This window comes from Podarcis muralis, chromosome 1 (genome assembly GCF_964188315.1).
Source record: "Podarcis muralis chromosome 1, rPodMur119.hap1.1, whole genome shotgun sequence".
Lineage (NCBI taxonomy): Eukaryota > Metazoa > Chordata > Lepidosauria > Squamata > Lacertidae > Podarcis > Podarcis muralis.
In genome coordinates, this window is record NC_135655.1 from 64,003,891 (window position 1) to 64,022,914 (window position 19,024).

The 19,024-nt window shown below is 41.9% G+C and overlaps 1 protein-coding gene across 4 annotated transcripts in view; it reads right to left on the bottom strand.

Moving 5' to 3' along the window:
- The window catches only part of DCDC1 (doublecortin domain containing 1), a 236,479-nt gene that overhangs the window by 167,397 nt on the left and 50,058 nt on the right, over positions 1 to 19,024 (bottom strand). The window lies entirely within an intron of this gene.

The following is a 19,024-nucleotide window of genomic DNA, read 5'->3' on the forward strand; positions in this document are numbered from 1 at the left end:
TGTTAAAAGGCTATTAACGGCTTAGCGGCTTTGAAAAGGGGGGGGGAGCGGGGGGGAAATGGCGAGACTCGCAAGACGTTTTCGTCTTACGAAGCAAGCCCATAGGGAAATTCGTCTTGCGAAGCACCTCCGAAACGGAAAACCCTTTCGTCTAGCGGGTTTTCCGTCTTGCGAGGCATTCATCTTGCGGGGCACCACTGTATGTCCATAAAGAATCCAGTCATAGACAATTGTTTCCTCCAATGAGTTCTCAGTGGGAGACATACTTTCCTTTCACTCACAATTAAAGGAATATGTGCTGTTTGTTGGGCTCAGAGTCAGGGGTGTTCCAAGGTGGGGGCAGGGGGGTGGCCCACCCCGGGTGCCATTCCAAAGGTGTTTTTTTTTTAATGAAATGCCTACCCCCAATCAGCGGCGCCTCCCAGAATGCATGCCACACCCCTGGGATGCACACCACGCCCCCTGGGACAAGCACCGCTCTGGGTACTGGAGCAGGTTACTTCACCTCTGCTCAGAGTGTTTTGTGTAGTGGGGATGACATAGTTATCATATGAACAAATGAGAGTTGGATCCAACCTTGTTGTTGTTTAGTCGTTTAGTCATGTCCAACTCTTCGTGACCTCATGGATCAGAGCACGCCAGGCACTCCTATCTTCCTCTGCCTCCGGCAGTTTGGTCAAACTCATGTTAGTAGCTTCGAGAACACTGTCCAACCATCTCGTCCTCTGTCGTCCTCTTCTCCTTGTGCCCTCCATCTTTCCCAACATCAGGGTCTTTTCCAGGGAGTCTTCTCTTCTCATGAGGTGGCCAAAGTACTGGAGCCTGAGCTTCATGATCTGTCCTTCCAGTGAGCACTCAGGGCTCACTTCCTTTAAGAAAGGATAGGTTTGATCTTCTTGCCGTCCATGGGACTCTCAAGAGTCTCCTCCAGCACCATAATTCAAAAGCATCAATTCTTCGGCGATCAGCCTTCTTTATGGTCCAGCTCTCACTTCCATACATCACTACTGGGGAAACCATAACTTTAACTATGCAGACCTTTGTTGGCAAGGTCCCCTTGCCGACAATGGATCCAACCGTAGTTGTCCACAAATGGAAGGGTTTCTTCCACCTACGGAATGGTTTTGATAAAGCAGAATTATTGCATTGGCAGAAGGATGGAGGAGGTATTTTTGTTGATTTTCCCGTCCCCACATTGTTCCAGAGCAAAACTTTCAAAGGGTGTAAAGAGCAACCGTGGAAAGGGAGAAAACAGCAAAAGTTGCCTTCCCTTCTACAACTGGTGGGAGTGTCTCCTAAGCAGAGACCATTAAAGGGATGCTCTCACCAGCAGAAGCAAAAGTCTGGATCCAAACCATTGTTTTGTAAAGCCTGCATTGTTTTCATTTTTATGAAAGCATGCATTCTAGTTAGAATATTTAATGGCATGCCAAAAATTATTATTCTCTATAATTATAGCCAGGGAAGTATCATAAGAGCTCCATGTATGTGCCCAGGCCTTCCTCTTCCTTCAGAAGCCATTTATGATGTATCAGAGGCTGCTCTGGACGGCCCCAGAATTTCCAAAGTGTCAAGGGAGCTGCAATATGAAGGAAGGCCCAGGAGCTTTGAGGAGGAACTGGAAGCTTTCCACACAATGCTTTCCCACATTTCAGCCCACACAATATGTAATGACACATTATTTTACCCACACGCATATCAGTAATGAAAGCATCCTTTCATAGGAATTTGTTGAAGGCTGGTCAGAGAATGCAATTAGGAATGCAATTTATAAATTCAGAGGTTTGCATGGCTGATAGATTTGTTGTAGTCAACTGGGAAATGTATGTCTTTTTTTATTTATATAAAGCTTTAGAGACTGCCTTTCAGTACCCATGTTTCAATGTTCAATGTAATAGGTCTGCAAGTCTTAATCCATAACAGATTCATTAATAGGTGGGGGCAATTTTAATTGGTGCGTATGCAAGTTGAAGGCACATTTTTAAAAGCTATGTTTGTTCTGGTGATTGACTATAATGGGGAATGAAAAACAAAATGAAGATGGCCTTTCCTTCTTCCAGTGAGTGGTAACCTTGGCATGGACACAGCCAAGGGGGGGGGGCAGAGGGGCAGCTGCCCCCCTAAATCAATAGAAATCTGAGGTTCTCCCCCCCCCCCCAAAAAAAAATCCTGGCTACGCCCATGAACCTTGGCTCATTAAACTGTAAGTTATTCCCTCTTTAAAGTTCCTTCAGTATTTCAAAGATGCAGCTATGTTGAAGTATTAGTAATAAGTACATTTATTTAAATTTAATCAAGCATACTTTAATTTAAACAAGCAGTTTAATTTATTGAATAATTTAATGCCACAATAAAATGTATTACTAAATAGACTGGTATTAGACTGGTAACTGTTTATCAGACTAAGTCATGTGACAGTTGAAATTTGTTATTTACTAGTACATGATAAAAGTTATCGTAAAAAGATGGAGGATAATGACCATAATAATAAAGGGCTAATTACTCTAGTTACAAGAGACACTTAAATACTAGAGGAAGACAATTCCTGATGGAGCCATCACTTAGGAATTATGCAGAATCATATAGGCTTTGATTTCTCTCACAGATTCATAAATAAGTGCAAAATAATATAAAGTGACAGGAAGCAGGTAACTGAGGTCTAATTTAATGTCATTTTAAAAGATAATGTAACAAATTGGCCATAGGAAAATTATAGTTTACAAAACAGAAATATATGTATGCTACTTAACGTAGTTGCTTTAAAAAATGAGTGCTTGCAAAATTACGTGGCACACAGATGTTGTCTGCTGACTTAAGCTGGCATTCCACATTTGCATGATTTAGAGTTTATTCGAAACAGAAGCATATGTTTAAATGGAAAAAAAAAAACAATTTAATGATCTAAGGGTTTTCATTCAATCTGAATTTCAGTGGTTTATGAAGTTACTTTTATCAATCAATATTGTTTGTCGCTTTTTTCAAAGCAGTTAGAAAACTCTATATATTTGTGTTGACTCATATGTTCCATGTCAACATGTAATAATTACATGGCCGTATCCTGACATAGATACGAGGAAAGGTCTTAGAACAGATACAGGTGGCAACCATTTTGTGTGTGTCTAACTGATGTGTGGCTGCCAATGAGCAAGTCCTTTTGGACCTGGAAGAGGACAAAACAGGAGCATAACGGGGGTGGGGCATAGTGGGTTATCAGGGTGTTGGTGTTTTTTAAAAAAATACTTTACAGAGATTCTCCATGTTATGACTGGCCTTCCGGAGAAGAAATGGAAGACACATTAGAGCTGCTGTTGTGGGAAGCTGACCATTTAAAACCCAGAAGGCTCTTTTCCACAAACATCTCAACAGGCTGGGTTGGTTGGAGAGCCTTGAAGAACTGGGTCATTCCTCCCTCTCTCCCTGCCATCCTAGGAAGGATAAAAAGCCCTGAACAATTCAAATGATCAAACCCCAAACAAGTGTATCATTGGGCAATGCAAAGGAGTACATGTAAAAGAGTGGCTCAGACTGCCCACTATGCACATTTTTAATTACATTCTATATATACTGGTTTAATACAACATTATTAGAGATTAGGTATTTGTGTTCCCTTCAGAGGTTGTTGAACTAGAACTCTCATCAGTCCCAGTCAGCACAACCAATGGTCAGGAATGCTGGGAGTTGTGGTCCAACGACATCTGGAGATTACACGGGTTCCCCATATCTATAATTTATAATAAAATACTACATCAAATTTAAAGAAACAAAAGAACATATGAATTCACACTGTGAGAACATGAGCACTTTAAAAAGCCAACAAAATACAAGTGTTCAGGGTGTTCATTAATTTCATATGGTGCTTGTCAGTTACAACAAGCACAACAGCACTCTCATTTATACATTAAAACAATTTTTCACATTGAATATCTGATTACTAGAACTGAGAAATTCACACGATTTAAAACAGCCCAATTTTTTTATATTCATCTGTTTGTAGGGAATTTCCACAAATATGGAACTTATGTAAGAAATGTAAATACAGTGGTACCTCGTGTTAAGAACTTAATTCGTTCTGGAGGTCAGTTCTTAACCTGAAACTGTTCTTAACCTGAAGCACCACTTTAGCTAATGGGGCCTGCTGCGGCGGCTGTGCCGCCGCTGCATGATTTCTGTTCTCATCCTGAAGCAAAGTTCTTAACCCGAGGTAATATTTTTGGGTTAGCAGAGTCTGTAACCTGAAGCGTATGTACCACTGTACTTATCCCATGGGAAACACCATTTTGATTGTTACTTTTCATGACAATGGATTCTCTTTCCCCATTGTCCACACTCCAGTGGCATTTACATTAATCTGCTGGGGCTAAATTGTGGGTTTTTTATGGCATAAGAAACTATACTGTACTTTTGTTTCTAAAAGCAGTTAACTCCATAAGATTTTATGTTTCTAGAAGTGATCAATTCTATGGTAAGTCTGAAAGAGTTAAAATAATAAAGCAAAATTTGTTCAAAATGTGAGTGACTTCACATTCAGTGGAAAGTATCAGTTGTATCTGGCACACATTCCCTTTGTTTTATCAGCAATTTCTATATTTCAATAGTTATTTTAAATGAGAGAATGATAATCTGAATTTAATTATGTCATAAAACAGTTCTAACAGACATACTAACACACCTAGAGGAGTATGCAAATACAAAATCTGCAAAAACTAACAGGAGCAAAGCCTCATATTAATCAAACATTTGCACTTTGCAAACACTTCAGAACATTTACTACCCTACTGCAAATCATAATAATGAAATTACATATGACTTGCAACAAAGCTCTGTATTTTTAGGAATGTTTCACCATTTATGTTTTCATTATGTACTCTCGGGAATGATCTCAATGGATTGCTTGAAATACTAAGGAATTCACTTTTTTAGGACCGCAGGCTACGGGGTGTGAGAGAGAATGGTTTAGCCCTTGCTCATATGGGGTGACAGCATCATAGGAAAATAAAGAGCTTGAAAACACATTCATAAGGTGAACAATATATGACTGGCCTATTCAAAAACAGAGTATTCTATCTTGATTCTAGGGCTAGGTTACCAAAAGGACAGATAAGGATGACTTGATCACAGTCCTGCAGGGAGCAAAGTCTTAACTTCATGTAGAATCCTAAGAATACCTAGGGTTTTACATCAGCCTGGATGTAAAGGAATGAATGGCGTGGTGGTAACTGCAAGCTTAAACCCTAAGGGTGAACCTTGGCTTCCTAGTTTCCAAGTCTGACAAAAATGAAAAATCAGGGTCACCCGGAGATATTTCCGAGTGCCCCCTAAGAAGAGCCCCTGATCCTGAAAATAATATGTAACCATCATACTCATGGCCATTAAGGAAATTGTGCAAACAAGCCCAAAATATCAGTTCCATTCAAGAACAGCTAATATACTTATGAATACTGGCCAATGAAGGATACCATGGGATTGAAACACATTCAATGCTTTCACCCCATGTGATGATTGACCAGGAAGTCATCCGGACCTTTCCATAAGAAGTGCCTCACTGGATCAGATCAAGGCCTGTGTAGTTTTAGCATCTAGGGGCCAACAAAATGCCTAAGGAAAGCTCAAAACAGGATATGAGGATAATGACCTTCTTACACTATTGCGGCTTTTTGCCTCATCCTAGGGTTAAATGTGACGATGATGAATAATGATTTTTACCCACTGATAGGCATATCCTCTGGGAATTTGACTAAGGTGCTTCTAAAGCTGTCTGTTGGTGGCCACTGCCACATGTTGAGAAAACTAATTCCTTAGTTCTTCAGACAGTGCATAAACTACCGTATTTTTCGCCCTATAGGACGCACCAGCCCATAGGACGCATCTATATTTGGGGGGGGGAATAAAGGGGGGAAATTTATTTATTTTCCCAGGCACGGGGCTGGGGCGGGGGAAGCCCGAGCTTCCCCCGCCCCCAGCCCCCAGAACGGGTCCCAGAGCGATGCCGAAGCTGCGGGCAGCTTCAGCATCGCTCTGGGAGCTTGCGCGGCTGGGGGAGGGGGAAGCCCGAGCTTCCCCCGACCCCAGCCCCCAGAACGGGTCCCAGAGCGATGCCGAAGCTGCGGGCAGCTTCAGCATCGCTCTGGGAGCTTGCGCGGCTCGGGGAGGGGGAAGCCCGAGCTTCCCCCGACCCCAGCATGGGAGCCAGAGCGATCCGAAGCTGCGGGCAGCTTCAGCATCGCTCTGGGAGCTTGCGCGGCTGGGGGAGGGGGAAGCCCCCCGCCAGCCTCCAAACCAGGTATGGGCTGGCGACAGGGAGGAGCAGGCTTCTCCCCCCCACCAGCCTTCTAACCAAGTCGGGGGACAGTGGGAAAGGCGCGCTGCGCCTCTCCTACTGTCCCCCGAGTTTACAGGGCTGGCGACAGGGAGGAGCAGGCTTCTCCCCCCCCCCCCCCCGCCAGCCTTCTAACCAAGTCGGGGGACAGCGGGATGGCGGCGTTCTGCCTCCCCGCTGTCCCCCGAGCTTGTGGGGCTGGCGGTGGGGCTCTCCTGAAGCCTGGAGGGCTCTCCAGACTTCAGCGAAAGCCTGCATTCGCCCCATAGGACGCACACACATTTCCCCTTCATTTTTGGAGGGGGAAAAGTGCGTCCTATAGGGCGAAAAATACGGTATTTCCTTTTTGTCTGCCCTGAATCTCTCAGCAATCAGCTTCTCTGAATGAGTCTAGGTTCTAGTATTGTGAATATCACCATCACCATCACCATCATATTTATAGTACAGTGGTACCTCGGGTTAAGTACTTAATTCATTCCGGAGGTCCGTTCTTAACCTGAAACTGTTCTTAACCTGAAGCACCACTTTAGCTAATGGGGCCTCCAGCTGCTGCCGTGTCCACCAGAAAACGATTTCTGTTCTCATCCTGAAGCAAAGTTCTTAACCCGAGGTAATATTTCTGGGTTAGCGGAGTCTGTAACCTGAAGCATATGTAACCTGAAGCGTATGTAACCCGAGGTACCACTGTATTACTTGCCCTTCACCAGCAGGTCCCAGGGCAGGTTACAATTATTTAAAGAATTAAAAGCAGTTAAAATAAAATACAGTCACAGTAATAGGATGAGTCTTGAAATTACACATCTCAAGTGTCAAAGACCAGGGTAAAGAGGTGGGTCTTCAGCATTCACAGAATGATTTATGGTGAAGGTGCCTGGGAATACCATAACTAGAAGCTGCCACAGAGAATGCCCTCTTCTGGGCCACCCAGGGGTGTACCATGGGGGGGGGGGTACCAGGGGGGACCATGGCCCCGGGTGCAAAATTTTTGAAGGGGCACAAATGAGGTGCGCGCCTACACAGGCACCCCCAACGCAGCCCGGCCCAGTGCTCCTCTCTGCCTGCCAAGGGCTGTGTCAGCCGGCCGGGCTCCCCCCTGCATGGGCAGGTGGCTCCCTGCAGCCCTGCTTTGCTCCAGTGGGGTAGCTCTGGTGGTGGGGGCTGGGCTGGTGTGAAAGCATGTTCTTTTATTTAAAGGGATTTGGGTACAAAAGCTAAATATGAATAACTAGTGGCATGCCAGTATATCTGGAACAGAAACATATTGAAAATCTCAGCAGGCATGGCAGAGATTCCATGGCCCGCCCCACAAAAGGTCAGAACTTCACCAATCGGTCCTAAAAGCCCATCAGAGGTCAGTCATATTCATCCTATTGCAAGTACAGTCCCTTATTGCTTATGTTCAACATTTCCGAGCACAGCATTCTTGGCCCTACAAAGAAGCATAGGCTTTTATTCAGAATGAAGGGGCTTAAGCAGTTAGTACTTGAGGGAATCATGCATGAAAACAAAGGATCGTACAGGAAAGGCTATGAATATACAAAGCTGTAGAATACAGAAGTAGAAGGAACAGCTGGGAAAATAGAGAACCTGTGGGGATGAGCATTCTGTACTTACCTGAAACACTATGTTCAGCTATTCTGAAAGCTATCTGAGTACCTTACCAATTTGAGTGTTTGACTCCCATGTATTAGAATATGCTGGCTCTTATATTCAGAAATGTATTTATATATTTCCCCACAATGCTAAGGTTTTCCAGGTGCCGCCCAGAGTGTCTGGGGTATAAATACAGTTGTACCTCGGGTTAAGAACTTAATTCGTTCCGGAGGTCCGTTCTTAACCTGAAACTGTTCTTAACCTGAAGCACCACTTTAGCTAATGGGGCCTCCTGCTGCTGCCACGCTGCCGGAGCACGATTTCTGTTCTCATCCTGTAGCAAAATTCTTAACCTGAAGCACTATTTCTGGGTTAGTGGAGTCTGTAACCTGAAGCGTATGTAACCTGAAGCGTATGTAACCCGAGGTACCACTGTAATGGGCGGGGTATAAATAATAATAAATGATGATGGTGGTGATGATGATGATGATTATCAGCAGCAGCAGCAGCATCAAAAATTAAAATACAAGACAATAAATGTATCAATGCAGCATAGAAATAAATGGCAGCAGAGATAAAAGCCAATAAATACAATAAAAATCTCATAGAATCAACGGATCCTAAAACCTTAAATTCCAAAACCTCATGAGTCTCTCAGGAGAAGACAGTGGCAAGATAGTGGCAATTCATTTTAACAACTTCTCCACAATACATAAAATCTGCTTTCTCCTTTCAATTTCCCTTGCGCAGTGCTTCCCAAGCACCTGAAAGCCAGCTGGTTGTCAGGTGCTTGTGAATCACAGCACAAGGGGCTCCACCAGCCCTACCAGAGCCAGTGTGGTGTAGTGGTTAAGAGCAGTAGTCTCGTAATCTGGGTCTCCTCCACATGCAGCTGCTGGGTGACCTTGGGCCAGTCACACTTCTTTGAAGTCTCTCAGCCCCACTCACCTCACAGAGTGTTTGTTGTGGGGGAGGAAGGGAAAGGAGATTGTTAGCCGCTTTGAGACTCCTGAAGGGGAGTGAAAGGCGGGGTATCAAATCCAAACTCTTCTTCTTCTTCTACACAAAGCAGTGAGCATACAGCAGGCAAAACTATTTTCTGCAGGTATTAGCCACATGAACCATTTCCCCGAGGGGTACTAAGTCATGCAGTCAATCTAGTAGGGTTAATTAAATTCAGCCCTGCTTTCTGCAGGGATCTTCACTGGCCCCCAAGCTGGTCGTGGTTTGGGCACAGCTGTAGCCTCCCAAGTTGAATTGGGACCTGTGCTGGGTAAACTTTGGACCATGGGCTAGAAATTACCCATGGCTGTCCTAGAAATATAGAAGATTAAGGATATGAAAATCACCAGTTTCTGTCATAAGTAAATCTGACTTTCACTTCATAGTAACCCTGAAAAAGGAAGAGCAATCAGCAGGGCACAAGTGGCAGATTCAGTGCTGCATCAGAAGCTCTGCTGCTCATAGGTAAAGGTAAAGACCGTTAGGCCCAGTCGTGGCTGACTCTGGGGTCGCGGCGCTCATCTCGCTTTATTGGCCAAGGGAGCCGGTGTACAGCTTCTGGGTCATGTGGCCAGCATGACTAAGCCGCTTCTGGCGAACCAGAGCAGCGCACGGAAACGCCATTTACCTTCCCGCCGGAGTGGTACCTATTTATCTACTTGCACTTTGAGGTGCTTTCGAACTGCTAGGTTGGCAGGAGCTGGGACCCAGCAACAGGAGCTCACCCCATCACGGGGATTCGAACTGCTGACCTTCTGATTGGCAAGCCCTAGGCTCAGTGGTTTAACCCACAGCACCACCCGCGTCCCATAAAGGACCCCCAAATCAGACCCTCTGGGAGATCTGCAGGGCTGTAGCCCTGTTCCCCAAAGGTTACTCCCCCCCCCACCAGTGCTCCTCTCCACCAGTGAAGAGGGCTTAAATGCCATCCTAACCTTTCTCATTCCCATCGACGCTCAGGAGTTAAAATTACACCTTGCTTCATGTTTTAAAATCTCATTATCAACAAGAAGACAAGTAGCCAGCTCTGATAATTTTTTGAATTAAGAGGACTTTTAAAAAATCGGACTGTACAGAGTAATTCAATTTTGATGTAATTTAGGCAACAATCCTGCTTATGCATACATGAAAGTAAGCCCTATTTAACACAATGGGACTTATTTCTGAGCATACATGCATAGGGTTGGGCTGGGGGGGGCAGTTAGGATGGCCCCAAAACTGCTCCACTGGTTTGTCTATTGCAGATCCATCTTCTCAAGAAATGGGTGCCGATGGTTAACCAGCTTAGGCCTAGTTAAAACACTCCTAGTCACCACCATCTGAGAATCCAGGAGTAAAATAGGATCTTGGAGTAGCCCCAAAACTGGAATATAGAATTATATATTTAATTAAACAGAACCTAATTAAGTATCCAAAAGTCTGGACACCAGAACAATATAAAGCTGCATAAACATTCTCACATAACCTTTAAAGCCTTAAAAAGGAAAGGTGAAATAAAATTTTCATTAAAACTGTCTGCTTAGGAAAATTTGATACTTCTAAGGAACTAAAAGACATAGCTCCTTTTGGTTTGGCACTTCCCTTCCTGTAATCAATCTGTTTGCAGAGCTCCAAATAATCATACTTGAGAAGTACTATGCAAGTCAAAGGTAACATTGATTAATTAGAAGAGAATGTGCAAAATACTAATCAATCCTCAAGACAGTTTTACTTGTTGTCTTTGCCACCTCCTTAACAACGTGGCTTCTATGCTGTTCAACCCCCCCCCCTTTTCCTCTCTCTAAGACATTCATATTCTTGTCCATTCACACAAGTCTCTTCCTGTGAGCATTGTTTTGGGAGGAGTAGGTGGCAGGCAGGGGGCACCCAATGTCGACAGAACAGATAGGATGTCAGGTGAAGATGGAATGCTGTGCCCTCTCTAACCAGCTGAAGACGGCATGATTGTTTTCTTACAAATAATACCTGTGGGTGTTGAAGCTGTTCGGGGAATCTATCAAGCACACTCTTTCACTTTGCCACTTTAACAATATAAAATTTATTCTAAATTCAAAAGAGTCAGAGGCAATGATGCCTGTAGGTGGTTGAGTAATTTAAAGGAAATATGTCAAGTCTTACTTTCACAGTCTTTAATAGAAGAATTCTGTAATTACGTTCAAGGCTCTCAGATGCAATAATCTATTTTCAATATAATGGGAAAAAAGTTTTAAATGTTGGTGCCTTTTCAAGAGAGTTAAATTAAAACCAATGAAAATTATCTGAGCAGAATTTCACGTAGTTTCATAGTAAAAGCAGTGTGTGGGCATTACATTTCTTTATCAGTCACCTTTTCAAAAACAGAAGCGGGTTTGAAATTGTGAACACTATGCTTTTCATGCACAAATTTAATAATATACACCTATAACTTAAATCTGAGGCGGTACTAACAAGAGCCAGCGTCATGTGGCGCTTAGAGTGCTGGACTATGACCCCACACAGCCATGAAACTTGCTGGGTGACCTTGAGCCAGTCACTCACATTCAGCCAAACCTACCTCACAGGGTTATTGTGAGGATAAAATGGGGAAGAAGAGAATGATGTACGCCACCCTGAGTTCCATGAAAGGAAGGTGAGATATAAATGTAATGAAGAAAGAAATCCCATGAACTTCCTAAGAACTTCCTTAAACAAAGCTCTCTTCCATTCCTTAAAAATCAATTAAATTACCGCTGCATGCCACGTCATTAAAGGGTAAAGCAAATTTTAACTATTCTTTAAGTAGCTCTATTATCTAAAGTATATACCGTATTGGCCCAAATATAAGCCGCACCCGAATATAAGCTGCACCTTTAAAATGGGGGGTGGGATACCCGAATATAAATTGCTCCCTTCCTCGCTGCTCCTGGATGCATACGGGGGCAAGGGGAGCCATGCTGTGTTGCCGAAGGCCTTTCCCCTTCCTCACTCTCTCCCTTCCCAACCTTGGGGGAGAGGATGGGGCACTACGCATAGGGCGGGTGCCCGTTCACCACACTCTTGGTCGCAAATATAATCCGCACTTTATCTTTTCACAGTTGGAAATTTTTTTTGGGGGCGGGGGGAGTACAGCTTATATTCAGGCCAATACGGTATTGTCTGTCTCTGTATTATAAAGTGATGCCTACTGCTGTTTAACTTTTTCCGACAATGGCTATTGTTGCAGGTTTTGGGTCAGAGAATTTAGGTTCCTGGGTCAGAGAATTAGGCTGACAACCAGCTGTGGACAGGGTAGCACTCCTCTTGAGAGAACAGGGGCATATTCTGGGGGCAGCTATAGTCATCCTTGGAGTGGGAGAACTGATAACCTCCCAATTGGACTACTGCGTTGCACTCTGTGTGGGGCTTCCCTGCAGCTGGTGCTGCCAGATTGTTGTTTGGGACACTGAAATGAGTTCACATAAACACAGGTCTTGAAAGTACTATACTTGCTGCCGGTAAGCTATTGGGCCATTCGAGGTCCTAGTGCACAGAACCCTACATAGCTGAGAACTCATGTACTTGAAGGAGTTCCTTTCCCAGTACAAACCAGAACTGGTTTTAAGATCCTCAGGAGAAGCTCTCCTAGTACTGCCCTCAGTGAATATAGCCCATGGGTTACTACATGAAGCAGGGCCCTGGCCTTTTCAGTAGTGGCACCTCAGACCTAAAACATTGCTCCCTATTGAGATCAGACTGCTCCCTATTGTTTTCTCTCAGGTAACACCTTAAGATCTATTTGTTCTGATAGGCCTTTGGAGCACGAGGGAGTGGAAACTTATGCCTAATTTAATGTGTTATATTGTATCATATATGGTATTTTATACTGTAGTTTTAATGGTGTGTTGTTATGATTTATTATTAACAATAGCCGCAGCAGCAACACAGGAGCTACTTCTCTTCACAAACACCCAGGAAGGAGAAATGGAACATTGTATCCATACCTAATGCAAGTTCAAAGCTAAGAAATCACATGACATTGAGCTAGAACTTTGCAGGTGCGGGGTACGAATGACATGAAATCCATACTTTAGCTATTGAGGAGTTTCTTTTCTCTCCCACAGGTACTGTGAAGGCATCTATTAGTGCAGCGCTTCAATTTTTCTTCCTTTCCCAATTGGTGATGTAGTACATAATCTTCAAGAAGGCTAAAATCTTTACAGTCAGGTCCTCCAACTCCACTATCTCTCCACAAGGAGCATCTTCCATTTGAGACTTGCCACACCCACTAGGTGAAGTTAGCTAAATTGAGCACTTCTGAAAACACCCTCCTGCCTGTGCTTCCATACCAGATGCTTAGCATATATAAGCCCACTTGTAAACTGAATGGGATAGCTGGGAAATCAAGCAAATAGGGGATCTCTATGACACTGATGATGATGATGATGATGATGATGATGATAATGATAATAATTTATTATTTATACCCTGCCCAGAGTGGCTGGGCTTCCCCAGCCACGCGTGGCGGCTTCCAACAAAATATTAAAATACCGTAATACATCAGACATTAAAAGCTTCCCTAAACACGGCTGCCTTCAGATATCTTCTAAAAGTCTGGTAGTTGTTGTTCTCTTTGACATCTGGTGGGAAGGCATTGCACAGGGAGGGCGTCACTACCGAGAAGGCCCTCTGCCTGGTTCCCTGTAACTTGGCTTCTCACAGTGAGGGAACCGCCAGAAGGCCCTTGGCGCTGGACCTCAGTGTCCGGGTAGAATGATGGGGGTGGAGACGCTCCTTCAGATATACTGGACCGAGGCTGTTTAGGGCTTTAAAGGTCAGCACCAACACTCTTTCTCAACAAGGAAGGGGTCTAAATGGAAGAAAAGCCCAGATCTGTTGCATACTTTAATATGAATTCAATGGGCTTTTACACATGATCAAGTGTTTTTAGGCCTGCTGCTACAGTTAAGCATTTTCCACAACATACTTCAGTCAAGTGACTCATCATTCTTTGCAAAAGTAAAAATGGACATTGTGCTGAAAATAAGTTTACCGCAGAGCTCATTTATGCCCTTAAACATATTAAATGAATCAATGATCTCCAATGTTGTGCCAGCAACATGACTTCCCATTCTTCTCCCTCCCCCCAACAGCCCACCACTCTGTTCCAGAGGGTTGCCTTCTTGAAGTTTTGGGGGTGGGGTGGGGGCTGCAAGGGCGAGGAGAGGAAGCGGGAGTCCTGTTTGTGCAAGTAGACATCAGCTACACAAGCCAACCATTATAGTTAGGTATCAACCTAGAAGTGTATTTCTGTTTCCTTAGGAACACAGGAAGTTGATTTATACATAGTCAGATCATTGGTCCATCTAACTCAGTATTGTCTACACGGACCGGCTGCAAATCTCCATGGTTTTAGACACAAGTCTTTCCCAGCCCTACTAGGAGATGTCCAGAGAAAATACTTATTTTAAAAAATGAAAATTTAGACATAATCTGAACCACTTATATAAAATTGCTGGCACTGTGATAGTTTTTCTCCAGTTTTTCTCTGTGATAGTTGAAGGTTATTGTTTAATGGTTAAATAAAATCTTTATATCTTACATTTTCATCACAGCATGTGACAGTGAAAATACCTTCATACTGAAACTAATTTCAAGGCCATTAAAATGCGGATGGGAAAGCATGTGCCACACATTATTCAAAGAAGGGATGCTTGATTTCCCCATGATCTCGGCAATTTTCTGACCTGGCGAGGAACTGTTCCACATATATGTGCACCACTGACAAAATATAAACAGGGTTTTCCCTATCAAGGCTTACCATTATCATACTTTTCCTCTTAGAATAATTGCCTATGCACAAACTCTAGATGGCAACATTGCACTTGCTGTGTTTCTAAGGCAGACTCGTACAGTCAGTCCCCACACATAGTCTTTATCAACATTTTATGTGCCACAGATCTATAGCTTCTTATTATAAGTGTAATGAAGCAGAAGTTATTGAAGCATTTTATTGATTGCTCAGATCACAAGTTTACTGTCATACTGAATTGGCACCTTAGTCGCTGAAGCAAACTGCTGACACCTTTTTTAAAAAGTGACAACTACATCTATTTCATGACCAGAAATCCATTTTCATCTCTATCAAGACAAGAATGCAATTTTCACTTCATTTAACTGATGTTAGGCCTGCTCAAGGCATGACACTTTGGAAAAGACACAAGGGTAAGGTTCTTAAAATACTTCTAGTAACTAGAATGCAGCTTGGTTGCATGAAAATATAGAAGCTCGGCTCAAATCCATAACACAACTTACGTAACATGCTAAAAATCACTTATCAAAACCTAGAAAAGAAAGTGAGTTGATTTTCAAGTTCAGAATTTAAAAAAAAGAATTTTAATGATATTTTAATAAGAATCTATGTTACTATACTACAGGTTTACTATGTCTGGCTGTTTTGACAAAAAAAGTTTCTTTTATCATTCTGCAAAGCCGCCTTCTTTGTCTCAGGCTACACCACAGGGATGCAAAGGTTGTTGCCCTGTTACCAAATTTCTACTGTATACAGAAAAATCATAACACCAGCACTTCAATGTTGCGCTTGTCTAAAGTGCTGACCATTTTTCAAAAACATTAGTCAAAACTATAAAGTTTACAATCAGTAATAAATCGCAACATATATTTCACTGGAATCTTTTTGTTACAGGTAACAACAACATCTTTATCCGCTTTCTAAGTTTATTTTAAAGCAATAATTCACCACACATAACTCTGTAGAACTCCATCATCTTCGCAAAGTTTTGAAAAACTAAATGCTACATTTAATTTAAGTTAAATATCTCAGCATAATACAGTTATTATGCAAAACGCCATAAAAAGATGTAACTATAACTTTTTATAATGTAAAAATAACACTCTCTAGTATAATACTATATGCCACCATCAGACTCAATCATTATTATTATTATTATTATACAAATCCGATATCAAGGGTAACATATTAGACCATGGACACTCAGAGGTTAAAGACTAAAACAAAGTTATGCAGTATCTGCTATTCATGTTTAACAAAAACTAGTATTTATGTGCAGCAACTGTAAATCAAAGAGTTACAAAATGCCAAATAATGTATTAACCTTTTCGTGACACAAATAAGCACATTTTGTTTAAAAACAACAACACCCCAAAGTAACTTCTGAGCTCAAGCAGGACTGCTTATCAAATTATATGACAATGGATGCTGAAAATGAATATTGTGAAACTGTTTAAAGAATGAAATAATGCATCTAGCAAAATAATTTGTATTCAAATTATGAAGCATATTTCCTTTAATGCTTCATTTATGATGAATAGGGTCTGTGGCGACATAAAACCCTGCCACTATTTTTAGTGGGAAAATTGTGAAGATTAAAAAAGGAAAGAATGCTTGCTGATTTCATTATTAAAATATTTTTGGCACATTACACCTTCTTTTAAAGATATAATATACAGTGCCACTTAACACAAATATTTCTCTCTTTTGTTTGTTAAAAACTTTTTTCTTAAGCTGCTTGGCCTACACCTAAAATACATAATTCAAAAATATTTATGTAATTGGATTGGAAAAAGCTGAAGAGCTCAATACTACATCTTTCTGTCTCTCAGAGCAAGCATTAGTTTACTACGCAGAATGGTCGCTATTTTTTATCCCAGGGAGTAAGAGATACAAAATGGCTATGGTAATATCTCTTACTGGATCCACCACTTACCCTTTGTGTCACCTTACCCATGTTTTGTGCCTTGCTGATCTTAGTGACAGACAGGACTAATTGTTTACTATGTGAGCCTAAAGGACAGAAATGTTTAAGAATCATTAATATCATTTAAAAAGGTATTTCAATCTTCTCTTTGGCCTCTGTTTAGCTGTGCTAGGATTGTGAATGACAGCTTCCCTGCTTGAAGCACAGGGAACGCACAGCCTTCCTCATTCACTGATCACACTATGGCCTTTTCACACGTTCCTTCCACAGTAGTGTTTGTCCCCAAACACTGGGGCTCAGCACAATGACATTCCTGTTCAACACCCCCACCAACAGCACAACTACATATCAAGAATGCTAATGAGACAGGACAGCCCCTTCACTGGAAGTGTTAACTGCACTTCATGCTTGCATGTTTATGCTATTTCCACACTTGCTAATGAATTTTTAATATTCCAAGCATAGCTTTGAACAATTTCATCCTGCAGAAATTGCAGCTCGAAGTAAAGGCACTTAAATACACACTGTCAAAGCAAAGTTATTAGCTCTTTTATCATATTTGCCGTTAAATACAGAAAACAAGATGTGATCTTTTAGGTCTAAATTAAGGCGCACAAATCAAGAAAACAAGAGGTTTAAACACACACTCGTTTTAGCACCTAAATACGCCACATCGTAAAAAATTTCTAACATTCTCAGGAGCATTCGTAGATTTTAAGGGAAGCTTCCTGAAAATCACTTATCACACATCTCAGCCAAATGCTCACAGGACACTGTGATTTTAATGTATGACTTCTAGAATACAAAATATTACTGTAATTATAGTATTTCTACTTTTATTTTTTTGTGGAGGGGACATTTTCTCTTGTCTTCAAGAAGTTGTAAGTTCCAAAACGTATCATTTTTCCTTAATCCACCCTAAACATTTTCAGTAAAAGGCCTGTAAAAAGTATTCACACTTTTTATGCCATGGACACAGTGTTGCTGACATGTAAAGTAGACCTGCAGAGAAAGTGGTATGTTGTGACCACGCTTTGTGCATATTATTTCAGATGGACTGAAAAGCAGAAGGAATATTTTAATAGTGTAAATACCTACTGCTACGCAGGTTCCGTCTGCATGCCCCAATGGAACAAAATTAACTGGAAGGTATTTCTTCAACATTTGAAATGCTTTCTTTTTAATTAAAAAGGATAAGGTTAAGGTAACTGAAAACAAAGGCAGGGTACAGCTAAGTAAAACCTGAGATGAGAAACAATCACGCTTCCTCTGAGCACACACAGCATCATCAAAAAGCCACTCTCCCAAAACAGTTTGCCTAGGCAAAACAATAGCCACTAAAGCCTTTTGACCTGGTGTGCTAGTTTATCACAGGTGAGAAAAACATACGGTACAAGTGCTGATGAGGCACTCACATGACACATGTCAGCACAGCCACATTCCTCATTGGGTGGACTAACTAGTCTGAACAATCAAAAACCTTCTGGCAAGAACAGAAGAGTAGGGCCCAGCTGCATGGCATGCCTGTGAGCTGCGTGGCATGCTTGGTCTGGTTCCTTCTGCTGATGCATTAAAGAAGAGATGGGTTACAGCTGTGCATTGGGACATAGCTATGGAGGGCACACAGAGGTACAAGCAAATTTTGACAATGGCCTGTGATCCAAACAGGGCTGTGCAAGAACATAAAGCACTTGCAAGTGTGCACAGGGAGAATGATTTTCCACGCCATCTGTGGCCCGTTGCCCACACTGAATGTTTCTGCAGAGTGTCCTCTGGCCTTTAAGAATTAGTAGTTTTTCAAGATGCAACTGACTGGAGCCAGAAGAGGGAGGCTTAGTGTGGAAAGAGTGCATGTAGACTATTGTGCTCTGTTCTTTGGGCCACATGCAGTTATTAAAAATTGCATATTATGGGGAAGGGGGGGGGACAGAAATATTTCAGAATATGCTTAACCAAAATAAAGTGATTTTAAGTATTTGAAATACTTAAGATACCAGTGTTAAAATCTTAAGTTACATGAAAAGGGGAAACATTACTAAACATGGGACTTCAGTTGTATTTATTCTTACTGTACTGTTGTAAGTGTAACTTACTGTGATCAACAGCCATAGCAAATATTCTTAACCTGGGTATAACTTTCATATTTTAGAACTGCCTAATATTACCTCTCTTTTTACTTCTAAACACTGAAATAAGTTTAAAATGGTACCCGCTTTTATAAAAGCAAGAAAGGGTTCTGAATCAAACTCAAACTTTTACTGTTACTAGTTTATGACTCTTAAAACCCAAAGCACTATGAATAGCAGATGCCCTTTGTTCTATATTAATTTGGTGCAAAATTATGATTACTGAAACAAAACTGAATTTCATTTGAGAGATATTTTTCATTAAAGAAAAGAATGTCTTTCTGGTATAGACCATTTCTACTTCTCTATGTTTT